The sequence below is a fragment of the Strigops habroptila genome, chromosome W (assembly GCF_004027225.2).
Source record: "Strigops habroptila isolate Jane chromosome W, bStrHab1.2.pri, whole genome shotgun sequence".
NCBI classification, from domain to species: domain Eukaryota; kingdom Metazoa; phylum Chordata; class Aves; order Psittaciformes; family Psittacidae; genus Strigops; species Strigops habroptila.
This window is the reverse complement of record NC_044301.2, coordinates 31,638,498-31,661,042: the sequence shown is the minus strand read 5'-3', so window position 1 is coordinate 31,661,042 and position 22,545 is coordinate 31,638,498. Positions and strand designations below refer to the sequence as shown.

General features: G+C 41.7%; 2 long non-coding RNA genes across 2 annotated transcripts; one reads left to right on the top strand and one right to left on the bottom strand.

The window, feature by feature from the left end:
• Positions 1-2,105: 2,105 nt before the first annotated feature.
• LOC115619130 lies at positions 2,106-21,995 on the bottom strand. The gene is made up of 3 exons (XR_003994927.1): positions 21,984-21,995; positions 21,401-21,403; positions 2,106-2,253 (listed from the first exon to the last, which is right to left on the bottom strand). It is a non-coding gene; the product is annotated as an uncharacterized LOC115619130 (long non-coding RNA).
• On the top strand, positions 8,891-20,428 carry LOC115619131. The gene is made up of 3 exons (XR_003994928.1): positions 8,891-8,901; positions 13,635-13,638; positions 20,264-20,428. It is a non-coding gene; the product is annotated as an uncharacterized LOC115619131 (long non-coding RNA).
• Positions 21,996-22,545: the final 550 nt, after the last annotated feature.

Below are 22,545 nucleotides of genomic sequence, written 5' to 3'. Positions count from 1 at the left end.
GTTGAAGTCCCCCATGAGGACAAGGGCCTGTGAGCGTGAGGCTGCTCCTATCTGTCTGTGAAGCGCTTCATCCACAGAGTCCTCCTGATCAGGCGGCCTGTAACAGATCCCCACCATAATGTCCCCCATCGCTGTTCTCCTTTAGACCCTGACCCATAAGCTCTCTGTTGACTGATCACCTGTCCCCAGACAGAGTTCCATACTTTCCAGGCTATCACTGACATAAATAGCTACTCCCCCTCCCCGTCTTCCTGGCCTGTCTTTTCTAAAGAGCCTATAACCTTCCATTCCAACACTCCAACCATAGGAGCCATCCCACCATGTTTCTGTGATGCCAATGATATCATATCCCTGTAGCCATGCACACATCTCCAATTCCTCTTTTTTATTCCCCATAATACAGGCGTTTGTATAGAGGCATCTGAGCCAAGTTCCAAAAAAAGCCGACTCATTGGCTGGAGCAGCTGAAATATCTCTGCTTCGCTCCAAGCATTTATTACACGTGCTGGCAACTGACTGGGAGTGTTGGGATGGATCGATGCCCCCCTCAATGCTTGCTATGATTAATCCCAGTTTAAATGACTGGAGAATACAGTGGTTTTGCATTCTCATATTTTGCTGAGTATTTCTACAGCATGGTGTCATTGAGCTCATATAGTCTGAATCAGTCTTCAGAAGACAAAATATGGTCACGGTATTCTGTGTATCTCTTTTTGCCTCAAGGCTGTTTATTTGAGAAACCTCACGTACAAAATGATAATGCTAGTAACCCTGTCTTCCAGACAATCAAATCTTCTTAGTCATGCATGTACCATCTTTGGTTCTCTTTAATTTACAGTACTTAGAAACAGTCCAAGTGTCTGCTGATGACTCAGTCTCATCCTTGAATATCCTGAAATTCCCAGTAGCTGAAATGCGTGTTGTGGTGAAACTCGAGGATTTATCTCTCAGTAGCATTCATGTCTGTGGTAGAGACAACTTCAGAAGAATTTGTAAGAATAAGTGTCTTATGCCTCTTCTATTAGTGATAAACTTCTAAAATTAAACACATGAAAACTTCCAGGGACAATTCATACTGCATAAAGTTACTAAATGAGACAAGGAAGTGCAAAATGAAATGCAATCCTTTGTAAATAAGAAAATTCAGTTTTAAGTAACTTTAGGCTTGGTGGCTTTGTACATAGCAACAAAACTTTCCAGACCTAAAAAGCCCAACCAAAAGAACATAATAAGGATCCTTGTATAAGATAAATCGGTTTAGCTGACATAGTTTTAGAACCTTATGACCTTCGTACAGAATTTATTGTAAGCAAAATAGGACTGTAGATAAAGAGTATCTGAAACTAGCAAATGTTCAGGATGTGCTGTAGCTAAGTTAACTGGTAAGTAGAAGGACGGGAAGAAATCACTCACCTATTTGGAGCGAGTCCAGAGGAGGGCCACGAGGATGATAAGAGGGCTGGAGCACCTCCTGTATGAAGACAGGCTGAGAGAGTTGGGGCTGTTCAGCCTGGAGAAGAGAAGGCTGCGTGGAGACCTCATAGCAGCCTTCCAGTATCTGAAGGGGGTCTATAAGGATGCTGGGGAGGGACTCTTCCTTAGGGACTGTAGTGGTAGGACAAGGGGTAATGGCTTCAAACTTAAACAGGGGAAGTTTAGATTAGATATAAGGAAGAAGTTCTTTACAGTGAGGGTGGTGAAGCACTGGAATGGGTTGCCCAGGGAGGTTGTGGATGCTCCATCCCTGGCGGTGTTCAAGGCCAGGTTGGACAGAGCCTTGGACCACATGGTTTAGAGCGAGGTGTCCCTGCCCATGGCAGGGGGGTTGGAACTAGATGATCTTAAGGTCCTTTCCAACCCTTACTATTCTATGATTCTATGATTTCAGCAGTGTTACCGAACTAATTAAACTGGTGTAAGCTCTTATCTATCTACTGCGCAGACCTCAAAGACTACCAGAACAAGAGTTCAAGGAACGGAAGTAAAACGACCACTAAAGACCACTACCACTTTGTTATGCACATGCGAAAATAGGCGTGGAATTATGTAAAACAATACTCGGAAAACTAATGAATATGTATGACGTTTACCGGAAATGTAATGAATATGTACGTTAAGCAACAATATAATCCCGGTCTGTTTGATGCTTAAACGAGACACATTAGGAGGAGATATCCCCTGTGTCTCCCGGCACCGCAATTAAGAATACCTGCTTGTCAACTTAAAACTTTGTTGGCGAGTTCTTAACGAGTTCTACGAATCACTAAATTAAGCTTTGCTTTGCCCAATAGTCTTGATTTTCAAACAGTTTCTGAAAGCTAGACTTGCAAATAAGCAGGCATTTTAAAAGTAGTTACAATATCATATTTTTCAACAGGTTTATGTACTCAAAACTGTAGAGCTATTGCCTATGTTTTATCCTGTAAAAAAAATGCACTGAAGCACTGTATTTTTTGTAAATAAATTAAAATAGTTATTTCCTTCATTTGAATCAACCAAAAGTAGAAATCATTTTGATGCAACTCCACTTAATAAATTTATCCATTGAAACATCAAACATTTTAAGGGAGGTTTTAGAACTGAAGAGGAACACACTGTGGATAGTCATAGATTTAAAATTGCTGTATTATGCAAAGTTTTTAGAGTGCATTAAGCACATTTGAGCATTCCAGCAAAAGCAATGATAATGAGGAAAGAATCTTCAGGTAAGATACTTAAGCACCATTAGCAAGCCCGGGCTTACACTGTAGCAGTTCTTGCTCCTGGGTTGTTATTTTCACTTTTGCGGCCCAAACTGACTATTTTTCTATTCGCCATTTAGAAGATTTTTTTTTTCCCCTATGCTTTATTGTAGCACGTGTGTGTGTAAAAGTCATTTTATGAGACTTCGGAAGAAATAAGCAGTGGTAGTGCTACTTTTCTTCAAGATGTTTGTCGTTGTTTAAGCCCAGCCGGTAACTCAGAACCGCACAGCCGCTTGCTCACTCCCCCTGCTTCTTCCCCCCGCTCCCAGACGGATGGGGAGAAGAATTGAAAGAATGTAAATCCCATGGGTTGAGATAAGAACAGTCCAGTAACTAAGGTATAATACAAAACCACTACTGCTACCACCAATAATAATAATGATAAGGGAAATAACAAGGGGAGAAAATACAATTGCTCACCACCCGCTGACCGATACCCAGCCCGACCTGAGCAGGGATCTGGCCTTCCGGGTAACTCTCCCCAGTTTATATACTGGGCATGACGTGATGTGGGATGGAATACCCCTTTGGCTAGTTTGGGTCAGGTGTCCTGTCTCTGCTTCCTCCCAGCTTCCCGTGCCCCTCCTCACTGGCAGAGCATGAGACTGAAGATTCCTTGATCAGAGTAAGCAATACTTAGCAACAACTCAAAACATCGGTGTGTTATCAGCGTTGCTCTCAGACTGAAATTGAAAACACAGCACTGCACTAGCTACTAAGAAGGAGAAAAAATGACCACTTTGTGAATTTGGGAAAAATCACAGAATCATAGAATCATAGAATAGTAAGGGTTGGAAAGGACCTTAAGATCATCTAGTTCCAACCCCCCTGCCATGGGCAGGGACACCTTGCCCTAAACCACGTGGTCCAAGGCTCTGTCCAACCTGGCCTTGAACACCGCCAGGGATGGAGCATCCACAGTCTCCCTGGGCAACCCATTCCAGTGCTTCACCACCCTCAAAGTAAAGAACTTCTTCCTCATATCTAACCTAAACTTTCCCTGTTTAAATTTGAACCTGTTACCCCTTGTCCTACCACTACAGTCCCTAAGGAAGAGTCCCTCCCCAGCATCCTTGTAGACCCCCTTCAGATACTGGAAGGCTGCTATGAGGTCTCCACGCAGCCTTCTCTTCTCCAGGCTGAACAGCCCCAACTCTCTCAGCCTGTCTTCATACGGGAGGTGCTCCAGCCCTCTTATCATCCTCGTGGCCCTCCTCTGGACTCGCTCCAACAGCTCCATGTCCTTTTTATGTTGAGGACACCAGAACTGTACACAATACTCCAAGTGAGGTCTCATGAGAGCAGAGTAGAGGGGCAGGATCACCTCCTTCGACCTGCTGGTCACGCTTCTTTTGATGCAGCCCAGGATACGGTTGGCTTTCTGGGCTGCAAGTGCACGCTGCCAGCTCATGTTAAGCTTCTCATTAACCAACACCCCCAAGTCCTTCTCTGCAGGGCTGCTCTGAATCTCTTCTCTGCCCAACCTGTAGCTCTGCCTGGGATTGCCCTGACCCAGGTGTAGGACCTTACACTTGGCTTGGTTAAACTTCATAAGGTTGGCATCAGCCCACCTCACAAGCGTGTCAAGGTCCCTCTGGATGGCATCCCTTCCATCCAGTGTATCAACAGAACCACACAGCTTGGTGTCGTCGGCAAACTTGCTGAGGGCGCTCTCAATCCCACTGTCCATGTCGCCGACAAAGATGTTGAACAGGACCGGTCCCAACACTGATCCCTGAGGGACACCACTCGTTACAGTTTTCCAACTGGACATCGAGCCATTTACCACAACTCTTTGCGTGCGGCCATCGAGCCAGTTTTTTATCCACCGAGTGGTCCATCTATCAAATTGATGTCTCTGCAGTTTAGAGACAAGGATGTCATGTGGGACAGTGTGATGATCTCGCACCTGATATTCTCCTACAGTGGGCCTAAGGTCTTCATTCTCACAGTCCCTGCATTTGCTTTCCAAGGCTTTCGTGGTGTGGTCAGAGCATTTGCTGGTGAAGACTGAGGCAAAGAAGTCATTAAAAACCTCAGCCTTCTCCAAATCCATGGTAGCCAGTTCTCCTGATAGCTTCCGGAGAGGGCCCACGTTGTCCCTAGTCTGTCTTTTATTTGCTACGTATCTATAGAATCCTTTCCTGTTATCTTTTACATCCCTTGCCAAACTTAATTCTAGCTGGGCCTTAGCTTTCCTAACCTGGTCCCTAGCTTCTCGGGTAATGCTCCTATATTCTTCCCAGGCCGCCTGTCCTCGCTTCCACCTTCTATAAGCTTCTTTTTTCCCTCTAAGTTTCCTCAGCAGTTTCTTGTCCATCCATGGAGGTCTCCTGGCCCTCCTGCTGCACTTTCTTCTAGTCGGGATGCAACACTCTTGAGCATGTCGCAGGTGATCCTTGAATATCAACCAGCAGTCTTGGGCCCCTCTGCCCTCTAGGACTGTATCCCATGACAACTTACTAAGGAGGTTCCTGAAGAGGCCAAAGTCTGCTTTCTTGAAGTCCAGGGCAGTGAGCTTGCTGCATGCTCTTCTCACTGTCCTGAGGATCTCAAACTGAACCATCTCGTGATCACTACAGCCAAGGCTGCCCTGGAGCGTTACATTTCCAACCAGTCCCTCCCTGTTGGTGAGCACAAGGTCCAGCATGGCACGTCTCCTCGTCGGCTCCTCTATTGCTTGAAAGAGGAAGTTGTCTTCCACACAATCGAGGAACCTCCTGGATTGCTTGTGCCGGGCCGTACCGTCCCTCCAACAGATGTCAGGATGGTTGAAGTCCCCCATGAGGACAAGGGCCTGCGAGCGTGAGGCTGCTCCTATCTGTCTGTAGAGCGCTTCATCCACAGAGCCCTCTTGATCAGGCGGCCTGTAACAGATCCCCACCGTAATGTCCCCTGTTGCTGTTTTCCCTTTGATCCTGACCCACAAACACTCTGTTACCTCATCACCTGTCCCCAGACAGAGTTCCATACTCTCTAGCCTATCACTGACATAGATAGCAATGCCCCCTCCCTGTCTGCCTGGCCTGTCTTTTCTAAACAGCCTGTAACCTTCCATTCCGACACTCCAGTCATAGGAGCCATCCCACCATGTTTCTGTGATACCAATGACATCATATTCCAGTAGAGATGTGTGCAAGGCTAATTCCTCTTGCTTGTTCCCCATACTATGGGCGTTTGTATAGAGGCACCTTAGCCGAGCTCCAAATGCAGCTGACTCAATGCCTGGGGCAGCTGGAACATCTCTACATCACTCCAAGCACTTATTACAGGTGCTGGCAACTGACCAGGAGTGTTGGGATGGATCAATGCTCCCCTCCCCCAACACATCTAGTTTAAAGCTTTCTTGACCAGCCTGGCAAGCCTCCTACCAAAACAGCTCTTCCCCTTCTATGTTAGACCAGCTCCACCAGCCTCCAGTAGATCTGGCCTCCCAAATGGAGCCCCATGTTCTAAATAGCCAAACCCCTGACTATGGCACCACCATTCTAACCATTTATTAACCTGCCAAACACGCCTAGCTTTTTTAAGGTCCTCCCCTTTGTCCTGGAGAATCGATGAAAAAACTATCTGAGCTCCAGAGCCCCTAACCACCTCTCCCAGGGATCTGTAGCCCTTCTTAACGTTCTCCAGGCTACTGCTATCTCTATCTCTAGCACCCACATGGACCACTAGAAGGGGGTAATAGTCAGCAGGACTTACTAGAGCAGGCAGCCTCTCAGCAACATCCCTGATCTGAGCCCCTGGCAGGCAACACACCTCCCTCGAGACTGGATCAGGCCGGCAGATGAGTGCCTCTGTGCCTTTCAAAGTAGAGTCCCCTACTACTATGACCCTCCGCTTTTTCTTGGAGGCACCAGTAGTGATCCTCTTTACTGGTGCATCAGCAGGATGCTCATTAGGTGTGGTGGGTGCTTTCTCATTAGCCCCCTGCAGAACCGCAAAGCGGTTCTGGGTGGGGACATCAGATTTAGGAGGAAGCCCCTTGTCGTTAATTGTCCTCTTCCTCCTTTTTTTGTTAGTTTTTCTCATGACTAATTCCCAGCTTCCTGGGTTGCTGCCCTCCTTTTTTCCTATATGAGCAATGCTGGACGTTTGCAGCCCCTGCACAGTTTGGGCCTGGAGCAAGCAGCCCAGCTTCCTCTCAGCTTCCTTGGCATCTTTTAGCTCTCCAACAGCCTCCCGCAGCTCAGCCACCTGCTGCAGGAGGACCTCCACCAGGGCGCACCTAGCGCAGCCCTGTCCATTGTGCACCCTCGCCTCAAGAGACCAGTCGAGGCACTTTCTACACTCCGAGGTCTGCGCCGCAGCCTCCCCTCTCATCGGCTCTGTCTGGGTGCTTACGCTTGCCACCTCCGGGGCAGAGCTCCCAGAGCGGGCCCTGGTCCTGAGGCAAGTGCTCACCATCCTGTTCGCTGCCTGCTCGCCCTGCCTGCGCCAACTGCCGCGCCAACTGCCGCGCCAACTGCCGCGCCAACTGCCGCGCCAACTGCAGCGCTACGCCCTGACTGCCGTGCCACGCCCTGTTCGCCGCGCTCCCGGTTGCCGCGCTCCCTGGGGTGGGTTTTTACCCAGTGAGGGCTGGTGCCTTCACTCCTGGCGCCGCCCCCTGTGAGTCAGCTGCTCGCGTGAGCTGAGCTGCCGGCTCCTGGGCAAGTCCTGTCGAGGACTTCAGGCTCCCTCGGTGGCTCTTGCCGCTCCGAACTGAGGCTCCTGGACGCTGTGCTTCCACCCGCTCCGGTGTTAAAGGCGTCCTCTCTGGAGATCACAGTATAATTCATATCTGCATCCTTAGATACCTAATACTTTCAAGATATAGTCTCAGGTATGTCAAGCTGCAAGTCCCAAAGCTGGCACACTTAGCAACACTTTGCTCGAGAATCCAGTTTATTGACAACTTGCAGTGGTACAGGCATACGCATTGCATAGAAATGTAGCCCTGCTGAGCCCCTGTTGCAGGAATTTCACTTGCCTTTTTGAACTTGGTGGCTAGACATGAATGATACTTTGTTTAGCATCATAGATACTTTGCAGTCTCAGTAGGTAGTGAAGAGAAAGGAGAAATGACAATTTCTTTGGGAAGTGTGGAGAAGGATGGGAATTACTGGGGAGAAGAGTAATAGGTTTTCATTGATATGCCCATACTACAGTGATTTGAATATCTATTATTGAACTTTGAATAGTTGTACAAGTTGTACTACAGCTGATCAACCACCTTTTTCATACTTCTCAAACCATGTTTAAAGTTAGAATACTGAAATAGCTGTACTTCTCTCTACACATGGTCCAAGCACAGTAGAAATCCAATGCTAGTACAGGGAGAAGGCAGTGAAAAGTCACATCCTGTCATCTTCGATGAGTATTAAATATGCAGTTTTGAAAACTATTTGCAGATAAAAACAGTTCCTTAAACTAAAATTAACATCATAATTTGCCTTATGAACCTCTAATTTCAACAGAAATGTTTGCTACCATTTTTTGACCTTTGATTAACATCTCTTATTATGTAAATGGGAGAAGGCCCTGTAAAAAGTGCTGCTCTGCATTTACAGAATGATTTGCTTTCCTAAGATGGGCAGTTAAAACTAAATAGTTCTACAATTTCATTTGTTATGGCTGTCTCTTTATTTAATTCAAAGGTAAGAGGAGTTGAGTGGTTTATTCTAATAAAATTCTCTTTAAACACTACCTCTGTAATTTTCAGGGAAATAAAACCTGCAGACTTTAAATATCTGAAAACAAGACTAGCAGGATTCTTATTATATACAACAGAAGAGAATGGGTAGAAGGCTCACAGTATCCACATTAATAGTTGCTGTGGTACAGGCAAAGATTAATTCTTTTTTAAGTTGGTAGGAGCATTCTCGATGAATGAATTTGTGCAGCAAACATGTCACTAAAAGAAAAAGCTATATGAGCTTTCATTTTTGAAGAAAAAATATGAAATGTAATTTCTCTGAAATTTCTCAGGGAATTCTTTATAAAAGATGTTTTGCATGCAGAGAGATTACATGCCAGAAATGCAAAATGGAGTACAAAATAAGCTAAATAATGGTGAACATCCTAAATGTAGAAAATAATAATATATAATGCATGATACTTTAAATCTCATTAAAAACAGAAGCATGTGTAACTTCCTAGCAACCAAAACTCCAGAGTCTCCCTGGAAAGATGTTCCTTCTCTAAGGGCTCCCTTGTATAAGTGCTTTAATAAACAAAGCACATATGAAAAGTATATCAGTGTTCCCTGTATGCAGAATATTTCAGTATTCTCAAAAACCTCATATATGATTGTATAATTTCCTAATCTGATATAATCAACACAAAAACTCGACATTAAATTAATGTTAAAGATCTAATTTTAGCCAATAAGAGCCATGACAACTACACATAAAGCTGATACTCCAGCCTTAATTTCCTTTTTGCTCTACACCAAAAGTGGTGTCCCAATATGGTCTTAGAGAGCTCTGTGCCGCTTGAGATGCCATCTCCTGGCTGAGCTATAAAACCAACTTGCAGATTTATTGTGGTTATTCAAGATGCTATAGTGACTGTTTCCTGGCCCAAATCCAACCCTGGTAATTATAGTTAGATTTTTTAATTTCTCTTTCCACTTCCATCTCAATAGGGTATTCTTCCTCGCCTCCTGTCCTAGACTGCTGTGTCGTGTTAATGTGGGCTGTTAAACAGCTGCTGTGTTTCTCACTGCAAGTGGCTGCATTTCAGTGGTAGGTAAATGACTATATTGTACAGTGCCTTGAGAATTTGCAGGAAAAAGGACACTGTTTTTATTTTACCACTTGGTGCCTAAGTTTTATTGGGGTCTTGCCTAATAGGTATTTGTGTGACATATGTATGTGTTTGAAGGGCTAAGAACAACAGGGCAAGCCAAAGAAGAAATGACCAGCATGATTCTTAAGGTCCTAAATGTTGAGAATTTTATTTAAGAGTCTCTATATAGATATCTCAATTTTTTTAAAATTTGGAACTGCAATCCTAATCAATGGAATGTAAAATACAACCCTGCATATAGATCCAATTTCTATTGTAAAAATAATGAGTTTCTGTACGTGGCCTGCACCCATTTTACATACTAGTTCAAAAAATTATATATTCAGAACAGGGTACAGTGAAATTTTTTTTTATTTTTTTTTTTTTAAGGCAAACACTATTTATTAATGTGGTTGGGGTTTTTTTTAAAGCTTTGAAGAAGCAAAATCTGAAGCTGAACAGATAACAAATTCCATGATATATTTAATAATCATGAATGCCCAGTATGGGGCATTTTTGCTGAACTGCTAATGGTTGTTCAAGTTATGATACAGTATCAGTGGAATGGAGAAAATTCCCACATTCATAAACAGGTGAGATTTTACTGGCAATCTGTTTGCTCCCTTATCCATCACACAATGTCACTGCTACTGCATTGGACACTTCTGTTGACACCTTACCAGGCTCATGGGGCCTTTAAATATGATATGAGGGCAATGGGACTATTAAGATTTTGTCAGAACGTGTTATTGTCTTTGCAGTAGCATAAAACTATGTATTTGGTGTGTGAAGGTCCCTTTGTGAAGATGACTGGGGTTTTTGTTATGATGGCAAAACAAACCTATATAACTAGAAGCTGGCATTTTAATTGTCACATCCAGGTTCTTGTAATTATAAACCTGAAATCTTGTTTTATCTGTTGTTGCTGATTGAAAGGAACAGTTTAGCTGACAAATACTTTTTTTTTCCTTTAAGGCAATTAATTCACACTAACAGCAAGTATGTGGCATCATTCTTCACTCTGATATGAGTTAAAATGGCCAAACTAGAAGCTCCTAGAAGTCCAGCTTATGTTGGGGTGATGACTAACCTTTAGCACTGCAATCCATTCAGAGCAGAGTATGATGTTCGTTTTGTCTTTAAACCTTCCAGCTTGCTACAAGTAGCTTTTCTTTAACAACATAGCCTTCAGTTGTTTTTGAATCAGAAACTTACAATTGTCTCATTAGTACAGACAATGAATTTTTGTTCTGTCAGTTCCTGTCCTTAGCCTGCATTTTGGCAGGTCTTTGTTGTATGTCTTGAGTATTTATCTCACTCTTTCACTAAATGCAATTAAAATTTTGACTTAGCTTACGGTGTTAGTGTAATGTCCATACATCTAATTGATAAGTTATAATGCATTTTTTGGTAGCTTTAACCAGTCATTTAAAATAAGATCATAATTATCAGTTTCCATTTACCCATTTATTAAATAACGATGTTCACACTGAGCAGTTTGATTTTGTGTTACAATAAAGCAGTCTCTACATGATGACAGATTGTGTTTCATTTTGCCGCTACTGTGCTAAAGTGCTGTGAGTTGTGATGTGTTTGATTTTATTAGAGAACAGATTTAACACGCTACATAACTGCAATAGCATTCCCATTTCTCATCTGTTGGAGAAAATGAAACTGTGATGAAATGTAATATACTCACCCTCAGGCAGAACTAGTGGGTTTGGGAATTGCAACATAATAAATCTAATGGATATTGCACTACAGGACACTAGAAATTTACTGTTATTTTCAGGGAAGGAACTTGGTTTTGTAAAACTCGCTTTTATTTCACTGGCATCAGTCCAATTTCACATTATTTAACCATTATATCCCAACAGTTTGCTGCATTGAAAAAGTAACCTAGGTGCAGAGGAACAGAGTAAAAGAACCCAAAAAGGGAAAATACAAATTCTGAATAAGAAAATGCCTGAAATTATTAAATGCAAATTATTGTCTGACAAAACAGGTATAATTAATACTGTCTTATAGTGATATGCATTTTTAAACTCCATTTATAATTTATAATAGACCATTAAATATAGATATTACATATCCATACAAATGAAAATTCCCAATTTATTTAATCAAACCTCTTTTGTACTTGAACTCTGTTCCAGTTTAACCAATTTACCAATCCTTGTCCTAAAAGAGCTCACTTGGAGGACTGCATTTAGCTCCCTGTCCCTTGAGGAGAAGCAGCAGAATGCATCTACTGTGGAAAGTAAAGCCAAAGCTTTCAATAGTAGCTGTTAATTTGGAATATCTATTATTATATTAAACAGTGTTTAGACCTTTTATTAAATTCACCTTTTGTTTGTTAGTCTTAGCATTCTTGCTATAATCATGAGTTGTGAAGTGAAGCTGTCAGTGACAACTGAATTATTTTGGGCTTTATTGCTTAAACTTCTTAGTAGTGGGGAATGTTGAGCAGCCCTGTTGTAGAAAAGGTAATAAATCACATCAGGTTTAAAATAAATATCACACAGCCAAGTAGAAAAAACTAACATACTGGGAACTAGGAACGCTATAGGAATGCTTGAGGTAACTGGGAAGGTGCAGTGCATGCCAAGGCAGCTGCTTCCCTCTTGGGTCACAAGATGATACTGCTTCACGTGATGCTGGTGCTCTGTATGTACATATGGGTTTGCTGGGGGTATCTAGTGGGACACAGGTAGATATGCTCTCTGATAATACATATGCCTTAATACAGCACATCAACTTGTACATTTTACTAGAACAGCTACTTTTGTGTAGAGTTAGTTTCTTCAAATGAAGAAACAAGCAGGATGTGGTACTTCACTTGTAAGTACAGCTAGAGGCTGGTATAGCTACTACTCATTGTTCACAAGTTGTGTGGGAGGCCAGAGAAAAGTCAGTGTGAGCAACAACTCAAACTTGGCACCACAGGCTTAAAAATACATACATTAGTTTTTCTCATAAGAATGAGAAATACAGTAAATATACGTTTTTAAAAGCATGATGATGAGGTGACAGAAAGGGTGCTTTCTTTCTTATTTTTTATACATTAATTCCATCAGCTTGGCAACAGGATGTTTTGTATACTTCTTGCACAGTATTGTCCCCATACACTTGTTTATGGCTCCTAGATGCTATGGTATTGAAGGTGTTTTAATTTTGATAGGCTAATGTCCTTTATGATATGTTAGGCTTCTATTATTCTTTCACTTTCCATTATTCCTTTTAAGGAAAAATACTTAGCATAAAACAATTTTATAGTTTTACAATTAAAGATAAAAGCTATTTTCAGTTTTATTACAATTTAGCATTGTTCTAAAATTGTCTGCCAATGTATTCTTGAAAATATATATAAAAAATATTTTCCCAAATCTAAACTACACTGAAAAATATCTGAAACATTTCTACTGTTTGCAAACAGTATGTGCAGGTGATAGGTCAGTCCATAGAGTTTTGTTAATTTTATGCTTCTGCTCTAAAGAGAAGTAATGAAAGCAGTTTCAAAAAAACTAGGTGTGTAAAAGGATTAATATTCTATATGGAATATTCTCTTAACCACTGCTTTACCTTTTTAACCATAGTACTGTAATCTCTCTGTTAGTAGTGCTGCTTTGGTTGCATGAGTAGAAACAATGACAGTAAATCACATATATACCTATGAATTAATCAGTAGTCCTACAAAATGCCCATTTTCTCTGTCAGGTGTACTGTAAACATAGTCTGTGATGCTCTCTGTTGAGAGAAGCTCAATTATAATGTTAATTTTTTTGTTTGACCAGAAGTTCAATATGTTAAGTGCTGGCCCCAGAGTGCTGGCAGTTAAATTACCATAATGTTAACTGCTACTGAAATGAAGATGATAGAAATTTGGGCAATGTCAAGAAAATGAAGCAGGACCACACCCAGATCTTAAAATCAGTTTGGATTTCCATCTCCATTTATAACTGATAGTCTTGGTATATAAATCGATGTCATGGTTTGAGCCCAGCCGGTAACTCGGAACCACGCAGCCACTCGCTTACTGCCCCCCATTCTTCCTCTCCCCGCTCCCAGACGGATGGGGAGGAGAATTGAAAGAATGTAACTCCCATGGGTTGAGATAAGAACAGTCCAGTAACTAAGGTATAATACAAAACCACTACTGCTACCACCAATGATAATAATGAAAAGGGAAATAACAAGGGGAGAGGATACAGTTGCTCACCACCCGCCGACTGATACCCAGCCTGACCCGAGCAGCGATCTGGCCCTTCCGGGTAACTCCCTCAGTTTATATACTGGGCATGACGTGCTGTCGTATGGAATACCCCTTTGGCTAGTTTGGGTCAGGTGTCCTGTCTCTGCTTCCTCCTGGCTTCCCCTCCTCCCTGGCAAAGCATGAGACTGAGAAAGTCCTTGGTCGGAGTAAACATTACTTAGCAACAACTAAAAACATCGGTGTTATCAGCGTTGTTCCCAGGCTGAAAGTTAAAAAACATGGCACTGCACCAGCTAGTAAGAAGGAGAAAAATGACTGCTATAGCTGAACCCAGGACAATCAATTTAAAGATGAAAGTTTAAATATATAGGAAAAACATTGTCTTCAGTTTCAAAATCAAATTGCAGCTCAAGTGACTTGTTTTTCTGAGGTTTTAGCTATTGCCAGGCAACTAGCAATGCAGCTCTCCCACTGTAAATCCCTAGGGTAGACAGGCAAAAGTGATGGAAGTTACTATTTGCTTCTGTGCCTCTTAGTCCTGGGTATCAAGCCTGACTTGTACCTGTTCCTCTTCTAGACAATGTGGGGGTCTCAGCCTCAGGAGTGCTGGGGTATGAGCACTGATGTCTGTCTTATTTTGTTGTTTTGGTTTTCTGGTTGTTTTGGTTTTTTTCTTCTATAGCAAGTCCACAATGCAGAGAGCATCCTACCAGCTCCTCTTCTATCACTTTTATGTGATTCTGCTTGCAGTTAATTATGTGTTGGTATTATCATGCCTAATGCAAAAGTTATGTTGTCATCGCAAGGTCACAAAGAACTTTTCTTTCACACCATGTTGGCAACATCCTACAGCTGAAAAGGTGGAAGTGTTGATGAGTTTCATAGGGATCCATAGTGCCAGCCCCACTTCAAACCAGTGCGTGATAAGAGAATTTAAGGACATAATCCTGTTGTGGCACTATTATGGCAATGTGGATATTGGTCTTAAGGTTTAAGAAGGAGGTTTGCAAAGGCAAAGCATCAGGAACATTTTTGGGTAAATGCTGTAGACCTTGATTGTAAGGTCTGAAACTTTTTTTTGTATACTTGCATTTCTAATATGAAAAGCAACTACAACAAAGAGTGATTTCTTCCAGTTATGCTGGGTATTTAACTACTTCCTCCTCACCCTCCCTTAGGTCTGGAGGAGCTAAAGTGTGATCAGATTAATAAGATCTCTGGCTGGTAAACATGGAATATAGCTTGAAGTGGCTTCTGATGTCAGAAGGGTCTCTCATTTCAAATACTTGTTTCAGTGTCATGTGTTACTCATAAGGGTACCTCCTTACTCCTTCTGTCATCGATTAGCTTTTGTGACCTGAAATAAGTAATATCTCTGAGGATGCTATTTTAGATGCTCCATATATCACACTCCTTTTAGTTTCCTCAGTGTTACAAAAAGTGAATTGTTAAAGAAAAAAAAAAAGGGGGGGGGGGGAGGGGGGCATTCAGTGGAACATCAGCTTTTGAGTCAAAGATCAATATATTATATCCTATGGTTATATTTTTATCTTCAATAACCTATATTAAACTTTTTCAGTTGCTTCTTAGGAAAAAAATCTAGCATATCATTCACTGCTGGAGTTTGTTCTTTATTTAAACTTTATTGTTGCATTTCCTGCCCTCCATCCTCTTTCTCATTCTTTATACTTCCCATTATCCCTTTCATTGAAATAATTCCCTTCTTTTGTCAGAAACTCTTCCAACACTTCTTCAAAGGTGGAAAAATAAAGGATTTTTATCAGCAATTTAAAAATGTTTTCTGTGTTGTATTCATTGTATTGAGAGTCCCAGCAGTGACTGCAAACCAAAAAGCCCAGTAATGGTGGTTATTGCCCATACAGGACTGAGACTTGACAGGGAATCTGGGTAATGCCCTCACAATACCAAGCACTGATACTTTATTCCTTTTCTGTTTTGTACAGATCTCATCCCTATCACTACATATAAAACAGAGTCTCTGAAAAGGTGTCCTATTTATGGAGAAATGGATGATAGCTTCTACTTGAGAGGGTTGGTTTTTTTCTTCCTTTTTTCAACTTTTAATTGCAGATGAAGTAAAAGCACTGTAAATTGGATCTGATTTGCATGAAACTGCACAGGCATGCTGGTCATGGTAGCAACCGGGGACTCTCTATTAACATGAACATCTACAATATTGATTCTTTACCAAGGTGTTCATGGAAAAAATACAAGAGCCCTCCAGTGGTGGAAATAATACCATAAAACTTGGTGGTGCTTAACCAAAGCCTGTCTAAGCTCTTGATAAGCTTGTGGCACTTAAGCAGGCTGTGTGCTGTGACCTAAGTTTGTCATGCTGCTTCTCTTATCTTTCCTTGTTATCCTTTGCTTTCTTTTTTTGTTCACCTGCTCTTCTCATCCTTCACTTAGCTTGATGTCTTCTCAAGAATAAATCTTATTTTCATTAGGTGTGTATTGTCCTTGCTGCAGTAGGGCTGCAGTTCCTGTATTGGGACTCTCACTGCTCCTGTAATTCAAATGCTATAGTTATGTCATACTTTATTTTAGTGATATCAGAACTGTGTGTTATATGGATTTGACTGTAATGTCAGCCTTTCTGTTCTTCAATTAGAATAATACTCTTCTACTTCTTAGAAAGGTGACGTTGATTGTGGAACAAACACAACTCATCTGTATGAAGTTGTCAGGTTAAGTTATCTGAGTTTTGGACTATGATTTAAGACCAGGAGTGTGTCTTTTGTTTTTTTCTAGAAAAAAAATACTGCTGGAAGTATTACCTAGTATGTATTAATATACTTATCTTGCTAATAGGGAATAAGACCTGATAGAAAAAAATACCTTAAATTTCTGGAAAGGTTTTGATTGCAGAAATCAAATATTTACAATGGGAACTCACACAATGGCAATAGACAACTCTGTCCAATTGTGGATCATTGCCTGTATAGTAGCATGTAATGACAGTTTTTAGCTTGATAAAAATTAATTTATGGTAAAGTGAAAAAGACACCACTGATGTTTTACTTTATAGTATGGCTGGCTCAGTTAGTGGACTGTGCTGAAATTATCTTCTCTCACCCCTTTCTACAGTGAAAATGCACAGCAGGAAGACAACATTGACTCTTTAAATGTCCAAAAGGCATCTGTGTTATGAATAAGTTTCCAGTGTGTGACCAAGTGTCCTGGGTTCGGCTGTAGTAGTCATTTTTCTCCTTCTTAGTAGCTGGTGCAGTGCTCTGTTTTCAACTTTAGTCTGAGAACAACGCTGATAACACACCAATGTTTTTAGTTGTTGCTAAGTAATGTTTACCCCAATCAAGGACTTTTCAGTCTCATGCTCTGCCAGTGAGGAGGGGCATGGGAAAGCCGGGAGGAAGCAGAGACAGGACACCTGACCCAAACTAGCCAAAGGGGTATTCCATCCCACATCACGTCATGCCCAGTATATAAACTGGGGAGAGTTACCCGGAAGGCCAGATTGCTGCTTGGGTCAGGCTGGGTATCAGTCAGTGGGTGGTGAGCAATTGTATTCTCTCCCCTTGTTATTTCCCTTATCATTATTATTGTTGGTGGTAGCAGTAGTGGTTTTGTATTATACCTTAGTTACTGGACTGTTCTTATCTCAACCCATGGGATTTACATTCTTTCAATTCTCCTCCCCATCCCTCCGGGAGCAGGGGAAGGAAGAAGGGGAGGAGTGAGCAAGCGGCTGTGTGGTTCTGAGTTACCAGCTGGGCTTAAACAATGACATCCTGTCAGATATGACTTTGCTTCCCTAATCCTGTGTCCTATGTGTATTAAGGGACATATGACAGTAAACATGTTACAGCCATCACAGTTTATTAAAGTCCACACCAGTGTCAAAGTGGCATTCCTGTAAAACCTTTCTGATAGCTTTTATATATCGACAGTAAAAAATAATAATTTAAGGCAATTATACCAAAATTTACTTTCCAATTTGGGCAAAAACTATCTTGAAAAACTTATGCAAAAAAAAAAAAAGTTTCTAAAATATTTATTTTAAATCTTCACCTATAGCAGATAAATGTGCAGAAATAGAAATCCATTGCTAATTGTTAGCAACATTAGTATACTTCTAGAACGTATGAGAACAATTGCTAATGGTCCAGACTGCTTTTCGCTTAGGTGTCACTGTGTATTACCTTATACTACTGCAGAAGAGTCTGGATGGGTTATAGAAATGACGACTTACAGCTTTAGAACAGATTGCAGATCCACCTTGTTTAGAATTGTGTCAGAGACTAATACCAGATGTTCTAGAGTAAAACATAAATCGTATAATATGTTTGATTTCTCCAAAATCCTAATAGTTGCTCTGGTAATGTTAAGGTAAAACTACTTTGCAAAACTTAGATGCGATGATCTATTGACATAATAACATGTGACAATATTGTTAACATTTTACATTAAAATGCAAATTTGATTGAGCTGGGAATGACTGAAGGCTGAGGTTCTTAATGACTTTCCCTCAGTCTTCACTGGCAAATGCTCTGACCACACCACCCAGGTCTTGGAAGGCAGATGCAGGGACTGTGAGAATGAAGACCTTAGGCCCACTGTAGGAGAGGATCAGGTTCGAGATCATCTTAAGAACCTGAACGTGCATAAGTCCATGGGACCTGATGAAATCCGTCCGTGGGTCCTGAAGGAGCTGGCGAATGAAGTTGCTAAGCCACTGTCCATCATACTTGAAAAATCCTGGCAGTCAGGTGAAGTTCCCGATGACTAGAAGAATGGAAATATAACCTCCATTTTCAAGAATGGGACTATGGAAGACCCAGGGAACTACAGACCAGTCAGTCTCACCTCTGTGCCTGGCAAAACCTTGGAGCAGATTCTCCTGGAAAGCATGCTAAGGCACATGGAAAACAATGAGTGGTTGGTGACAGTTGGTTACACGTAACCAGAATTCAATCATATTGGTTTACTCCGATTCTTGAAAGATAACAAAAAGCAACCACTATGATCTGACAGCTACCCAGGTGTTTGACAAACATATGTCTCAGTTACACAGTCATACTATACATTTGCACATTCATTTTTTTTAAGCCCTAGAAAAGAAAATGCTTGTAGCTATTCCAAAAGAGAGACTGTCTATATATCATCAAATCAAGGTGATCGTCTATGTGAACAATCCCTGCAAATATATTTTTAGGTGTGGGAAACTTGTGCCCTATATCCAGAGTGCCACATCATTCCTTGGTTAGGCAGTTTCTATGAAATTGCTAAATAACATTGTCCTGGGTTCAGATGTAGTGGTCATTTTTTCTCCTTCTTAGTAGCTAGTGCAGTGCTGTGTTTTCAATTTCAGTCTGAGAGCAACGCTGATAACACACCGATGTTTTGAGTTGTTGCTAAGTATTGCTTACTCTGATCAAGGAATCTTCAGTCTCATGCTCTGCCAGTGAGGAGGGGCACGGGAAGCTGGGAGGAAGCAGAGACAGGACACCTGACCCAAACTAGCCAAAGGGGTATTCCATCCCACATCACGTCATGCCCAGTATATAAACTGGGGAGAGTTACCCGGAAGGCCAGATCCCTGCTCAGGTCGGGCTGGGTATCGGTCAGCGGGTGGTGAGCAATTGTATTTTCTCCCCTTGTTATTTCCCTTATCATTATTATTATTGGTGGTAGCAGTAGTGGTTTTGTATTATACCTTAGTTACTGGACTGTTCTTATCTCAACCCATGGGATTTACATTCTTTCAATTCTTCTCCCCATCCGTCTGGGAGCGGGGGGAAGAAGCAGGGGGAGTGAGCAAGCGGCTGTGCGGTTCTGAGTTACCGGCTGGGCTTAAACAACGACAAACATCTTGAAGAAAAGTAGCACTACCACTGCTTATTTCTTCCGAAGTCTCATAAAATGACTTTTACACACACACGTGCTACAATAAAGCATAGGGGAAAAAAAAAATCTTCTAAATGGCGAATAGAAAAATAGTCAGTTTGGGCCGCAAAAGTGAAAATAACAACCCAGGAGCAAGAACTGCTACAGTGTAAGCCCGGGCTTGCTAATGGTGCTTAAGTATCTTACCTGAAGATTCTTTCCTCATTATCATTGCTTTTGCTGGAATGCTCAAATGTGCTTAATGCACTCTAAAAACTTTGCATAATACAGCAATTTTAAATCTATGACTATCCACAGTGTGTTCCTCTTCAGTTCTAAAACCTCCCTTAAAATGTTTGATGTTTCAATGGATAAATTTATTAAGTGGAGTTGCATCAAAATGATTTCTACTTTTGGTTGATTCAAATGAAGGAAATAACTATTTTAATTTATTTACAAAAAATACAGTGCTTCAGTGCATTTTTTTTACAGGATAAAACATAGGCAATAGCTCTACAGTTTTGAGTACATAAACCTGTTGAAAAATATGATATTGTAACTACTTTTAAAATGCCTGCTTATTTGCAAGTCTAGCTTTCAGAAACTGTTTGAAAATCAAGACTATTGGGCAAAGCAAAGCTTAATTTAGTGATTCGTAGAACTCGTTAAGAACTCGCCAACAAAGTTTTAAGTTGACAAGCAGGTATTCTTAATTGCGGTGCCGGGAGACACAGGGGATATCTCCTCCTAATGTGTCTCGTTTAAGCATCAAACAGACCGGGATTATATTGTTGCTTAACGTACATATTCATTACATTTCCGGTAAACGTCATACATATTCATTAGTTTTCCGAGTATTGTTTTACATAATTCCACGCCTATTTTCGCATGTGCATAACAAAGTGGTAGTGGTCTTTAGTGGTCGTTTTACTTCCGTTCCTTGAACTCTTGTTCTGGTAGTCTTTGAGGTCTGCGCAGTAGATAGATAAGAGCTTACACCAGTTTAATTAGTTCGGTAACACTGCTGAAATCATAGAATCATAGAATAGTAAGGGTTGGAAAGGACCTTAAGATCATCTAGTTCCAACCCCCCTGCCATGGGCAGGGACACCTCGCTCTAAACCATGTGGTCCAAGGCTCTGTCCAACCTGGCCTTGAACACCGCCAGGGATGGAGCATCCACAACCTCCCTGGGCAACCCATTCCAGTGCTTCACCACCCTCACTGTAAAGAACTTCTTCCTTATATCTAATCTAAACTTCCCCTGTTTAAGTTTGAAGCCATTACCCCTTGTCCTACCACTACAGTCCCTAAGGAAGAGTCCCTCCCCAGCATCCTTATAGACCCCCTTCAGATACTGGAAGGCTGCTATGAGGTCTCCACGCAGCCTTCTCTTCTCCAGGCTGAACAGCCCCAACTCTCTCAGCCTGTCTTCATACAGGAGGTGCTCCAGCCCTCTTATCATCCTCGTGGCCCTCCTCTGGACTCGCTCCAAATAGGTGAGTGATTTCTTCCCGTCCTTCTACTTACCAGTTAACTTAGCTACAGCACATCCTGAACATTTGCTAGTTTCAGATACTCTTTATCTACAGTCCTATTTTGCTTACAATAAATTCTGTACGAAGGTCATAAGGTTCTAAAACTATGTCAGCTAAACCGATTTATCTTATACAAGGATCCTTATTATGTTCTTTTGGTTGGGCTTTTTAGGTCTGGAAAGTTTTGTTGCTATGTACAAAGCCACCAAGCCTAAAGTTACTTAAAACTGAATTTTCTTATTTACAAAGGATTGCATTTCATTTTGCACTTCCTTGTCTCATTTAGTAACTTTATGCAGTATGAATTGTCCCTGGAAGTTTTCATGTGTTTAATTTTAGAAGTTTATCACTAATAGAAGAGGCATAAGACACTTATTCTTACAAATTCTTCTGAAGTTGTCTCTACCACAGACATGAATGCTACTGAGAGATAAATCCTCGAGTTTCACCACAACACGCATTTCAGCTACTGGGAATTTCAGGATATTCAAGGATGAGACTGAGTCATCAGCAGACACTTGGACTGTTTCTAAGTACTGTAAATTAAAGAGAACCAAAGATGGTACATGCATGACTAAGAAGATTTGATTGTCTGGAAGACAGGGTTACTAGCATTATCATTTTGTACGTGAGGTTTCTCAAATAAACAGCCTTGAGGCAAAAAGAGATACACAGAATACCGTGACCATATTTTGTCTTCTGAAGACTGATTCAGACTATATGAGCTCAATGACACCATGCTGTAGAAATACTCAGCAAAATATGAGAATGCAAAACCACTGTATTCTCCAGTCATTTAAACTGGGATTAATCATAGCAAGCATTGAGGGGGGCATCGATCCATCCCAACACTCCCAGTCAGTTGCCAGCACGTGTAATAAATGCTTGGAGCGAAGCAGAGATATTTCAGCTGCTCCAGCCAATGAGTCGGCTTTTTTTGGAACTTGGCTCAGATGCCTCTATACAAACGCCTGTATTATGGGGAATAAAAAAGAGGAATTGGAGATGTGTGCATGGCTACAGGGATATGATATCATTGGCATCACAGAAACATGGTGGGATGGCTCCTATGGTTGGAGTGTTGGAATGGAAGGTTATAGGCTCTTTAGAAAAGACAGGCCAGGAAGACGGGGAGGGGGAGTAGCTATTTATGTCAGTGATAGCCTGGAAAGTATGGAACTCTGTCTGGGGACAGGTGATCAGTCAACAGAGAGCTTATGGGTCAGGGTCTAAAGGAGAACAGCGATGGGGGACATTATGGTGGGGATCTGTTACAGGCCGCCTGATCAGGAGGACTCTGTGGATGAAGCGCTTCACAGACAGATAGGAGCAGCCTCACGCTCACAGGCCCTTGTCCTCATGGGGGACTTCAACCATCCTGATATCTGTTGGAGAGACGGTACAGCCCAGCACA